The sequence below is a fragment of the Rosa rugosa genome, chromosome 1, assembly GCF_958449725.1.
Source record: "Rosa rugosa chromosome 1, drRosRugo1.1, whole genome shotgun sequence".
In the NCBI taxonomy this organism is placed as follows: Eukaryota; Viridiplantae; Streptophyta; class Magnoliopsida; order Rosales; family Rosaceae; genus Rosa; species Rosa rugosa.
The window spans coordinates 69,447,980-69,460,336 of NC_084820.1; the positions used below are offsets into that span (position 1 = coordinate 69,447,980).

General features: G+C 40.0%; 1 long non-coding RNA gene across 1 annotated transcript; it reads right to left on the minus strand.

Annotated features, from left to right (window-relative positions):
* Positions 1-5,240: 5,240 nt before the first annotated feature.
* On the minus strand, positions 5,241-6,258 carry LOC133706396 (uncharacterized). The gene is made up of 2 exons (XR_009844507.1): positions 5,946-6,258; positions 5,241-5,488 (listed from the first exon to the last, which is right to left on the minus strand). It is a non-coding gene; the product is annotated as an uncharacterized LOC133706396 (long non-coding RNA).
* Positions 6,259-12,357: the final 6,099 nt, after the last annotated feature.

Below are 12,357 nucleotides of genomic sequence, written 5' to 3' on the forward strand. Positions count from 1 at the left end.
CTGAAGCAGAAGAGCTTTGAGGGGTGTGAGAAGTGGTTGGATCAGGCTGAGTGAGAGCAGACAGGTTGAGGTTGCCTTTGGCAAGCATAGCAGTAAGTAGCCCTTGTAAGCCTTGTGTCTCACTATCAATATCCACTTCAGCAACCTTAAGGAGAGTCTTGAGCTGACTAAGTGAGCAACTAGATTGAGTTCTAATAACTGTCTTAATGGCTGCAAATTCAGAGGGAAGGCCCCTGAGAACAGTCACCACTATATCCTCATCATCAACTACAACTCCAACAGTCTCAAGTGCATCTTTAGCTGTTTTAATTTTGTCCAGATAAGTTTCTATATCATCATTGCCCTTTTTCAGATTCTGGAGGTTGGATTTGAGCTGAAGAATGTGTTGTCTATCAGGTGCAGCAAATTTTAGTTTGAGTCGAGACCATAGGTCCTGAGCAGACTTGCTCCCAACAGCACAAGTCATGGCCACAGCACTCAAAGTTTGGCCAATCATGTTCACTATACTTTGATCTTGAGTTTTCCAAGCTATGTATTCAATAGAAGGCACACTAGTAGAACCATCAGAGGACAGGACAAACTGTGATGGGCAAGGAATAGAGCCATCAACAAAACCAAATAGGTTTTGACCACTGAGGAAGGATTCCATTCGAAAGAGCCAAGTAGGATAGTTTGATTCATCCAGGAGTATATTTGGAAGATACACAGTGGTGTGAGCGGTGTTTGTAGGACTAGTCATGGCTGGTATAGCAAGAAACTAGGTTTTCACGAAAGAAATCGGGTGTATGATCACTCTATGATTGCAAGAACAAGTAAAGCAACAACGAGCAACAGGAATCACGTTTAAGCAACAATTATCACTTCTAGGGTTTCAGAACAAATCCAAAGTTATAGATCTAGAAAATTCAACACTGTATGAGTAATATATTGATGAATATCAGCTCAATATGTAAATCCAAGTCTTCGATGCAGTAGAGTAGTATCAATTTCACAAAGAAATCAAGTACATCTTCAATTCTTCAAGATTTGATATAGAAACTTATCTGAAAATGATGAACAAACTTGATCGAGTAAAGCTGTGTATGAATATTACTGGAATCTTACTTGCTTTGACATGCTCTAAGGTCACAGAATCGAACCTGAGCTCTTGATACCATGAAAGCTGGTATGAAAGCTTAAATGCAGGTCTTAAATTGTCATTCTTACAAGCAATCCTTGCTTGAGAAGCAGAGAGAATTGAAGAAGCAGCGAACTGGTATCAAGTATTTTTGTAACTTGTTACAGAAATAGGAATACAGTTGCATCTATTTATACCTATAGCTAGAGATGTAGTACAGCTGTAAAAAAGTCTCCTAACTAACAAATAAAACTATACCAAATTTTTACTATTTTACTAACAATTATCCTTAACACCCTCCCTCAAGCTGATGGGAGAGAAGGTACCATCAGATTGCATCAACAAAGAGCCAAGCTATAGGTATAAATAGATGCAACTGTATTCCTATTTCTGTAACAAGTTACAAAAATACTTGATACCAGTTCGCTGCTTCTTCAATTCTCTCTGCTCCTCGGCAAATTGTTGCCTCTGGATCTTATATGCAGTGTCAGATTTGCATGAAGTCAGGTCACAGTGCAGCTGAATGCTTGTACAGGCATAACTATACTTTTCAGCCACCAAATTATGTCTCAGATGCTAGTCAAAGTCTTCCCTTGCATATTAACAATGCAACTCCAGCTCCCTCTGACCTCTCCAAATGGCAACAAGAACTGCTCAAGGAAATTGAAGCTTTTCCGATGCAAGGCACTTGGCGGCTGTTATCTACTCCTTTGGATCAAACTACACTACATTGTAGGCAGGCAGCTTATCCTATGAAGCTATGCCAATCACTGCCACTCATTAATCCTGGTTGAAACCAATATCATGGGTTACTCTATTGCTGAAGTCTTTGGCTCTTTGTTGATGCAATCTGATGGTACCTTCTCTCCCATCAGCTTGAGGGAGGGTGTTAAGGATAATTGTTAGTAAAATAGTAAAAATTTAGTATAGTTTTATTTGTTAGTTAGGAGACTTTTTTACAGCTGTACTACATCTCTAGCTATAGGTATAAATAGATGCAACTGTATTCCTATTTCTGTAACAAGTTACAAAAATACTTGATACCAGTTCGCTGCTTCTTCAATTATGATCTTGACCACAAGAATCATTGCTTTTCTGAGAATTATCAGGAGCTTGCTGCATAAAGCCATCATTGGTCTGAAAGTCACCATTTTGACATGAAAAAGTACCATGTGGTTCAATAAAGCCTCCATTATGTTGAATTCTACCATTGGGTGGAATAAATTCTGTGTTGACTTGTGACTGAACCAAACCATTATTATAAGGAGAATAACCAACATCTTGAGGTTGGACATTGAACATGTATGGTGAAGGAGAAGGATAAATGATGCAGCCATTTAATGCAGCAGGAGTAGCACTCATCATAAACTCAGAATTAGGCATGTATTGCATAGTGCATCCAGTAGGAGAAGCAACACTACTCGTAAACATCATAGTATTAGAGGCATGTACAGTACTAGTAGCATGAGTTGATACAGAAACATACCCAGGTGTGGTAGATATAACAGTCGGTTGAGGCACACAACCAAATTGAGTAACAGGTTTTGAAGAATTGCTTGTAAGAGTAGCTTAAAGTAATATATCAAATGCAGGTCTTAAATTGTCATTCTTCCTCCAATCCTTAAAGTCTTGTGTAAGCTCTGAGCTAATACAACCCTCTTTTGTTGTTTTGTATTGTGGGGGACACGGAATAGACCCATCAATGTATCCCATTAGAGCACACCCTCTTGAACATTGTCACTCTGAACCTGATGCTGTAACTACTGAGTGCCATTATGTTGACAATGATCCCATCATTGTTATTACTCCCTTAACTGATGATATCACAACTAGTCCATCAAGTCCCATGTTTGCTCCTACCTCTGACACAAGAATTCAGTTCGATGACTCTAATGGGGAACTCACTTTATCTTCTCAACCTGGTGCTGGTGTTATTTCCATTGTTCTTGATAGCAAGACTGTATCTGCACCATCAAATCAGATCTCTGAAGCCAATATTTTACATCTTGTTGCAGGGATTTCTTCTCCTATCCTAAATGATCATAATATGCTGACCAGATCCAAACGTGGTATTACAAAGAAGAAATGCTTCTATTCTTTGCTTCATCATATCAGCCTGGATCCCAGTGCCACTGAACCACCTAACTATAAGGCTGCACTTGCAATTCCTGCATGGAAACAAGCCATGAAGGAGGAGTACAATGCTTTGATTGCTCAGCAAACTTGGACTCTTGTGCCTTTGCCATCAGATAAAAATTTAGTTTCCTGCAAATGGTTGTTTAAAGTAAAAAGAAATGTTGATGGCTCTATAGCTCGACATAAAGCCAGACTTGTTGCTAGGGGATTCAGTCAAGAATATGGAGTGGATTATGATGAAACATTTTCACCTGTGGTCAGACACACTACTGTGAGGTTAATGCTTTGCCTAGCTGCTCATCATGGATGGAAATTACATCAGATGGATGTCAAGAATGCCTTTTTACATGGCCTCATAAATGAAGAAGTCTATATGACTCAACCTGGTGGTTTTGTTGATCCAACTGTACCAAAACATGTGTGCAAACTTAATAAGTCCTTATATGGATTGAAACAGGCACCTAGAGCATGGAATGAAAGGTTTACTAATTTTCTGCCTACCATTGGCTTCACTGCTTCTTATGCTGATCCTAGCCTCTTTGTCAAGCAACAAGATGCATCCAAGGTATTCTTACTATTGTATGTTGATGATATTATTATCACTGGAACATGTGAAAACCTTATCTCAGCTGTTAAACTTGCATTACAAGAAGAGTTTGATATGAAAGACTTGAGTCCCCTACATTACTTCCTTGGAATAGAGATCACATATTTGCAGAATGGTCTATTTGTTTCTCAGCACAAATATGCACAAGATTTGATGCATAAGTCTGGGTTAGCTGATTGCAACACTCATTGTACTCCTTGCAAATCTGGCCTCAAATTACTGAAAACAGCAGGTTCACCTTTGCAATCTCATGATGTATTACAATTCAGAAGCATAGTGGGTTGTCTGCAATACCTCACCTTTACTAGACCAGACATTGCCTTTGCTGTCAACTCTGTATGCCAGTTTCTGCATTGTCCCACTGATGAACATCTCATTGCTGCAAGAAGAATATTAAGGTATGTGAAAAGCACTATACATCATGGGATCATGTATAAAAGAGGCCAATACACTAAGCCACCACAACTTCAAGCTTTCTGTGATGCTGATTGGGCTGGGGACCCAAATGACAGGAAATCAACAACAGGGTTTGTCATTTTGATATATAATTCACCTGTCTCTTGGTGTAGCAAAAAGCAGACTGCTGTTTCAAGATCATCAACAGAGGCAGAGTATAGATCAATGGCTGATACAACCTCCGAAATCATGTGGCTCATTCATCTTTTGAATGACTTACATGTCACTCTTACTGAGGTTCCCACTCTTCACTGTGACAATATTTCAGCAATTGCTCTTGCCACTAATCCTGTGTATCATTCCAAACTCAAGCATATAGAGGTTGATGTGCATTTCACTCGAAACCAAGTCAAGGCAGGATCACTCAAGCTTCAGTTTGTCACCTCCCAAGATCAACTTGCAGATTTGTTTACTAAAGGCCTTTGTTCACCTCAGCACAATTACCTTTGCAGCAGCTTGATGTTACTTTCCCACCATCAAGCTGAGGAGGGCTGTTAGGGTTATAAAAGTCATTTCTGTTGTAATCAATTAAGCTAGATAATTAGTTAATTAGGTTGCTAATTTCTGTTAAGCATGCACAGTTAGTTAGGTCTTGTGCCCTTGATTTGTGACACATGTCACTCATCGAAGCCATTACCTCTAACTATATAAACACCCTATCTGTACATTTTCTATTTCAGTTAGACAATTCAGTGGTTCATATTCATCGAATTCTCTCTGCAACTTTCTTCGTCTTTAAGCTTTCATACCAGCTTTCAAAGGTAACCCCATGTATGTCGTCCATCAGTGAAGCAATGATATGAAAACCCTGGTAGCCATTGTTGCACAATATGCATTACAAGGCAGAGCATTTTTGCGACGGGTTCATACAGAGAAAGAAGGCTATTATCCTCACATCCATAATTTCAAGGCGATGCAAGAAAATCAGACGAGTAATGAAGTTTCATTTAAAATTAGGAAAGAGGTTTTAGGGAACAAAAGGTTAACATTTACCCTGCTCCTATATACATATTTTCTTCCAGCTTAAACATCAACGATACCCATTCTTCTTTGTATCTTCTTTTTTATGATCTTTACAATGGGGAGGGTTGCACAAAGATTGATTTACGCCACCAATATTCCATACTCCAGAGCAACGGAAGAAGTAAATTAGTACTAACATGTCAGTCGACCTGAGAATGTACACAAAACTACAGCAACTGAGTTTAGCAGCCAAATTGCAAACACAGAGCAACACTTTCAATTACCTTATTACAACCCTTATCAAACAGTGAAATTTTTTTATGGTATAACCCAACGGAGTTGACACACTTAACATAAAGCTATTTAAAATCAAAGATTGAAGAACAATAACATCTGTTTAAAGTGTCAACATTTATCCAAATCACTACATAAGCTCATCTATAAAGAACATCTAGCTACTCAATATCAATATTCAACCCATACAACATCGGGAATGCAGTTCCTGAAGTCAATGGAAGAAACTAAATGCACAACTCGATGCATCACATCGAACTAAGCTGAAAACCATAACATCCCAACTCAACTCAATTGTATAAAATACACTGATAGAGAACAAAAGAAATGTGGAGTTTTACATTCACTATATCAAAACTGGTGAGATTTTACCTCATTTATAAGTCCCATTACCATTCACACCCAATTCCACTTCCCCGCCGGCCTTGTTCATAACCACATTGCCCTCTTCTCTAACCTCCTCATCACCATCATCCTCCGAATCCAAAGTAAACTGCCCCTGACTATTAATCTGATGCTGCATTTCCGCGCCAAGCGGCTTATAGCTTGAGAAATCAGCAACAACTCCTGTTTTCCTCGCCACAATCAAATACACTCCCACCACCAAAACCACTATCAGAGCCAAATGGCAGTTAAACTGAAGCGTAGCAATAGCTCTAGCCCTGTGATATTCAGGGTGCCCCTTACACTTTGTTTGAACCCAAAATGAATATTTTTCCCGACGAAGGGGACTCGAAGAAAACCAGGCCAATATCCGTGGCCGAAGTTATATATTTTCGACAAGTTCGGAATATATTGTTTAGAGGCTAAATAAAGCCTACTTGGAGGCCAAGCAATCCTAAGGCAAATCTGAATATTCATTGATTTATTATTAATTATCAAATATTTGATAGTTAATGGTAATTTGTTTGCTTGATCATCAAGACTCTGCGAGGACGCGAACAAGTTTGGGAAGGAATCAACCACCTTAATCGCAAATATCAAGGGACATATATATAATATAATTGCCCGTGCAATGTCTTGCGGTGGAGCAATTAAGGAGGGGCATAATCATTCTTGATGGCAATCAACAGAAGATATGTATATATACAAGTTAATCATATATGCAAGCTGCATGGCTCATTACGTGGGCTACATATATACATATGCATGCAAACAAATAATCAATGATGGCACAGGTAAGGCATGTTGGAAAGTGAACAGATGGCAATTATCCTTAATTGTATTTCACAAGGAGATGTGCATGCCCAGAAGTTGTTCTCAGAGGCAAGTAACCTTTGCCTACATTCTAGCTACGACAGAGGACAATTATTAATATCAAAACTATTAAGAGTTTTGATTTGATTCAAGGCCAATAACTGTGGCCTAAAATATAGTATTTCATTCCTATTAGGGAAGAAAATCTGCAGCAGACTATATATGGAGGCTAAAGACGATACAGAAAAGACCTCTCTCATATCAATCAACCTAGCGATTACAAAGCCTCCCCGGCGCAAACCTTCAACCTTGTTGAAACCCGGTGACCGTGCGCCAGTCCTAGTCTCTCCAAGAGCCGACTGTCAGCATCACCAGACCAACCCGGCGACCGTACTTCCAATCCCAGTCTCCCAGCGAGCCGACTGCGAGCGCAACCGCCACCGTTACTGCCAGCGAAGCAAGGGTAACGCCCTCGCAACCCAGAGAAGCTAAAGTCACGCTTTAGCGCAACCCGTGCTTTCTCCAAACTTCCCAGTGATTGCTCTGCTTAGTCTACAATACTAAGTATCGATTCGGTGAACGCAAGAGATCACAACCAAAGTCCTTATCCGTAAGGCAAAACTCCTTTTCCGAAAGGCTAGAGAAGAACCCTGTGACGAGGTTGGTGCTCTCCTTGTCCACAGCGCTTGAAGAAGAAGTCAGGTCAAGGGACTACCCCAACGATTGCACCCCGCGGTGCTGGCACGCCTGCGCAATCACTCGCTCAAAAGAGACAGTTTGCAAGCCAACTGGTTTTGGAGCCAAACACACTTAACCGTGTAATTCCCTCTACTCTTTTCCTTCAATGAGCACCCATGAGCCATCCAATGCGTATAAATCGAAAGACCCATTTGCAAGAACCACAGTCCTTGTAGAACCAAGCCAACTCCGCGAGCCAATTTGGGGAAAACCGATTTAGGGTTGTGCAATTCAAGAACTGTGGAGAAGACACAGACGATTCTGTTCCGCATTTTGTTGCTAAGAAATTAGAAGAAACTGAAAATGGGTTTTGGCTTGGTTTTAAGGCAGGGTTCCAGAGAGCGACGGGTTGGAGAAGGAAGCAGAGAGAAAGTTGACCATTTGATCGTGGGGTCTTTTTGCTTTTTTGTTTTTAAGGGTGAAATGACTATTTTAGCTCTTAAAATGGGTCACATCTTCAAAGTTAACGTCTCATTTAGACGGAGTGAGTGAAATTGGACACAAATGATGAAATTAGAAAGTTTAAGGATGTTACTGATTAAATTGAAACTATAGGAATTAACATGATGTTGGAGCCAAACCTCAAGGGGTAAACTGAAATTAGTCCTACTTTAAATCATATGGGCATGTTCAGTCACCTGCATCTACTAGATTTATCGACCCCCTCTAAACAGGCTACATCACTGGGTTCTTTGGGTGCCCCTATCTCACCTATTTCTGGTGGTACTATTTTCCAACCTAATTATCAAGGTGCTACAGTGTTGAATAATAGTGGACATTCTGAATTACAACCTGCTTTACAAGGAACCCCAATGATGAATAGTTATATTACTATAGTTCAGGCACCTTACATCATGCACAGTACTCCATCCATTGTTGGGTATGGTCATGATGATAAAAGCATGGAGGTAAATCAACAATGGCGAAAACTGAAACCTTAGCTAGAGATTGAAGACGAAGAAACAGAGAGAAAGAGTGAGGAGTCTGGTATTAAACTTTCTGGTAATTGTACAAAAATAGTTGTGTCTAATTACAGTAAAAGAGACTATCTCTATTTATACTATTTAGCTTATTTAAGCACCTTTTGACCTTGACTTTCTTGACTTGGACTATCTTCTATACTCTTAACATCCCCCCTCAAACTAGTGTTGGGATCCCCAAGCACTAGGTTGCAGTAGAGAATGTGGTTTTAGCCAAGAGGAATGAGATGAAGTGATTGCCACAAGTTCGTAGACTCACAAGCTTGCCTACAATTCATTAGATTTTTGTCCGGAGATGAAGAAATTAGCCAAGTTCCTGGTGTCCGCAAAACTTCAATTTTCTTGAAGAGAGTTTGCTGCAAATGAGGGTGAGTAGGAACTGATAAAGGAGATGCATGTGCAAATGACAGAGGCTTGACTTGTGATTGAAAATCATTATTATTTGGATCAATAGCAATGGAGGGTGGCTTTGGTTGAGTGCGGATGGAAGCAAACAAAGCTTTAGGTACTGCACCAACCTGAATCTTCTCTGTGCCCTTAGTTGCACAACTTTCAGAAACAGCGGAACCTGCCATTTCAGATACTACAGGTCTTTTTACCCCTAACAACTATTGTTTAGATGAAATGCCTTTAAGTTCAGATGTTTCCACCTCATGCTCCAAACCAAGTCCAGAGAAAACACTCTTCACATTCATTGAATTATGATCTTCTGCATGTTCCGTACGCTCTGGACCCATATTTCTCTCTTGCAATTCCTCACTCTTATCATCTTCAAGTGTCAAACTGACAACAACAGAAGTATCTACCATATCCACAGTTTTATCAACCTAATTCTCTGTACTCAAAGTGAAACCATAAGGAAAGCCATTAGTAGCTGGAGGAGGCTGGAATGCGCTGGCTGTAACTTACAACCTCTGGTAAGGGCATAGGTGGCGCAAGCATATCCACATATTTTGAATAAGTTGGGGTAATCAGTAATTGCATACTCACGGACGTTATAAGCCAAAAGTTATGGGCATTACGGTAAAAAAATGATGGGTTTGGAGACAATTCGCAGAACACGACAATATTAGAAGGGGCTCCGATCCTTTACTTCCTCTCATATAGCCTCATGCATGTCTACTCGCGGCCGTCCAAGGCCATGATTCACTTTCTGTCTTATTTCTTCTATATACCAAACCCAGCGTTTTTGGTTCCCTGATCGGCTTCTCCTTTCTTCCTCTTCTCTTCCCTTGACTTTTCTTCGACTCCTCATATTAGGTCCTTTCTATAACACCATTCTTCTGCATAAGGAATTTATTTCCTCTGTTATTGGGTTTGGTTTTGATTTAGATGGAGGCTAAAGAAGAGATGTAAATCCAACCCATCTCTGACAAAATTGCAGGGCATCCAATATCAAAGAAATACTATCTAATGTTATTTCAATCTCCGACATACAATTCAATTTGGATGTGATTATGTCTTACACTAATCCTTTATTGATCCATTATTTTCACTATAATTGGAACGAACTAGGAAGAAGATAAGAGATGAGATTGAGTTCATTCATATGATGGTCTAAATTGAATCAAAGGTATCAGATTGATCTGATTCATCCAAATTAACTGAGGGCGAGAAGGATTTACACCCACAATCAATTTGTCCTCGTAATTCCGGTATAGAAATCACCTACCTATGGGTCCTAAGAATTAATCAAGCAAAGTCGCTCCAGAGCAGTTCTGCGAGCTTACACCTAAGTACTCTTTCAGCAAAAGTGACGATTGCGTAAGTAAATCCAACACCCAAATTGATAAACCCAAATATAACTTACAAAGATGGAGAAGAAAAATATCAACATAGTTCTACGATTAAATCCCAGTCACTCAGTCAGGTATACTGGTACAGGCACACCAGTGTTCGACATCTCATCGACCAAAGCGAGCCTCTTTATTAATCTAGCTATCGAACCCGAACCAGATTCAATCAATTTGGATGCGGTTATGTCTTGGGCTAGCGAATGTCCAGAAATCTAAAGGTGTACAGTATCAAGAACTGAATCTCTGATACCATCTTCATTGTTAGAGTCGATGAATGAAACTATGGAAGCTAGAGATGAATTACTAATTTACTATCAGTAGGGATGTGCCACGTGAGAGGGAAGGGTCACAGTCAAAAATCAAGAACTGAATCTCTGATACCATCTTCATTCTTAGAGTCGATGAATGAAACTATGGAAGCTAGAGATGAATTACTAATTTACTATCAGTAGGGATGTGCCACGTGAGAGGGAAGGGTCACAGTCAAAATGTTTTGTTTTTTAACCTTATCACAGTCAAGCGCGTGGAATTATGAAGAATACCCCTCCGTCATAACGACCGTCTAAGGCGTAAGTTACATCGGTTGTGTATTCTAGACATCTCCTTAGTAGCATTATGTTGTGAAAAATCACCATGTCAGTCTGATGAAAAACCATCATTAGAATTCTGAGAATTGATCTGTAGTTGCCGTGTGCCATCATAAGTCTGCTGTAATCCATTTTGAATATCAGCACCAAATCTACCACTTTGTGAAACAAGCCAAGTGGGGAAGAGAACTGACTATTGTTAAGTGCTTCCATATGCTATTACAGGATTCGTATTGAGGCTTCCACATCTATTGTTAAGTGTCAAATCTGCAAGAGACTCGGTCACAATGCTAAAACCTGTAGATATAGACAACAATCAAACAACTCTGAGAATAGCCCAATAGTTATGGTTGCTCATAATAGCATCAATTAACTTCAAGGTTCCTCTTGGTTCTGTTGCACAAATGGAGTATTTGCCATCATCGAATTCCATGCCTACAAGCTCAAAATGTATTCCTGCACCTGGTATGCCATTTAATTTGCCTCTCAATGACCTCAATACTGCCTATGTTGCAAATGTTGGTCAGCATATTGGTTTTTCTGGTCAGCCCCAAGTCTATCATCAAATCAGTAGTCCAGTCCAGAAAAATAGTGGCTTTTCTCATCAAAATGTCTCATTCAAGTCAGTTACTGGTCTCACTCAACAACAGCATTACCCTGCAATCAATGGTTATGCTACTAGCAATATCTATCAACAAAGTCAAGAGTATACTGGGGACTTCACTTTGAATCTACTTTCTAATCCTCCATATGAGCCTAAAACGGAATGTAGACAGGTGTATCAATTCATGGACCTAATGCACTGGCTACCGCTAATTCCTACAGGTTGAAACAAGCATCTTTGTTTCTTTTCAGTGTTGTGCAACCTGATGATTGATCCCCCAACCATCAGTTCGAGAGGGGATGTTAAGGTGATACAAGAAAGTCAAAGGGCAAAAGGTGCATCAACAGCAAAAAGCAGTATAAATAGGGAAAACCTCTCTTACTGTAATTAGTTGCAACCATTTTTGTAAAATTACTAAAAAGTTTAATACAAGTTCCTTCTCTGTTTTCTCTCTGTTTTTCTTCGTCTTCTTCCTCTAGCTTAGGGTTTCATTCACCACCATTGTTGCTTCAATTTCAAGATTTTTCACTATGACTATGAATTTTAGCATGAGTCACTCCGGGACGGAGTAGGGTACATGAGGGCTCCCTGAACTGAGCTATATATGGTTAAGTCCCAGAAGGTGTCCAATCTCATGCAAAGCACCATCTCAAAATCATAAGAACCTTTCTCAACTCCAACAGACCACAATTCATCGGCATCATAATGAAATCTTCCATCGGAAGGCGCAAAAGCATGAGCCAGGATCCCTTGGCGCCCGTCAAATGGTTAGACATCTCCATGATCACGACAGTGGAAACCGACCTTCAGGTCTGCATTCTCAGAGCTCTGTGCCTGGCTGAAAGTGAAGTGTGACAGGCCAGTGTGGTAGGCCATGTTTTG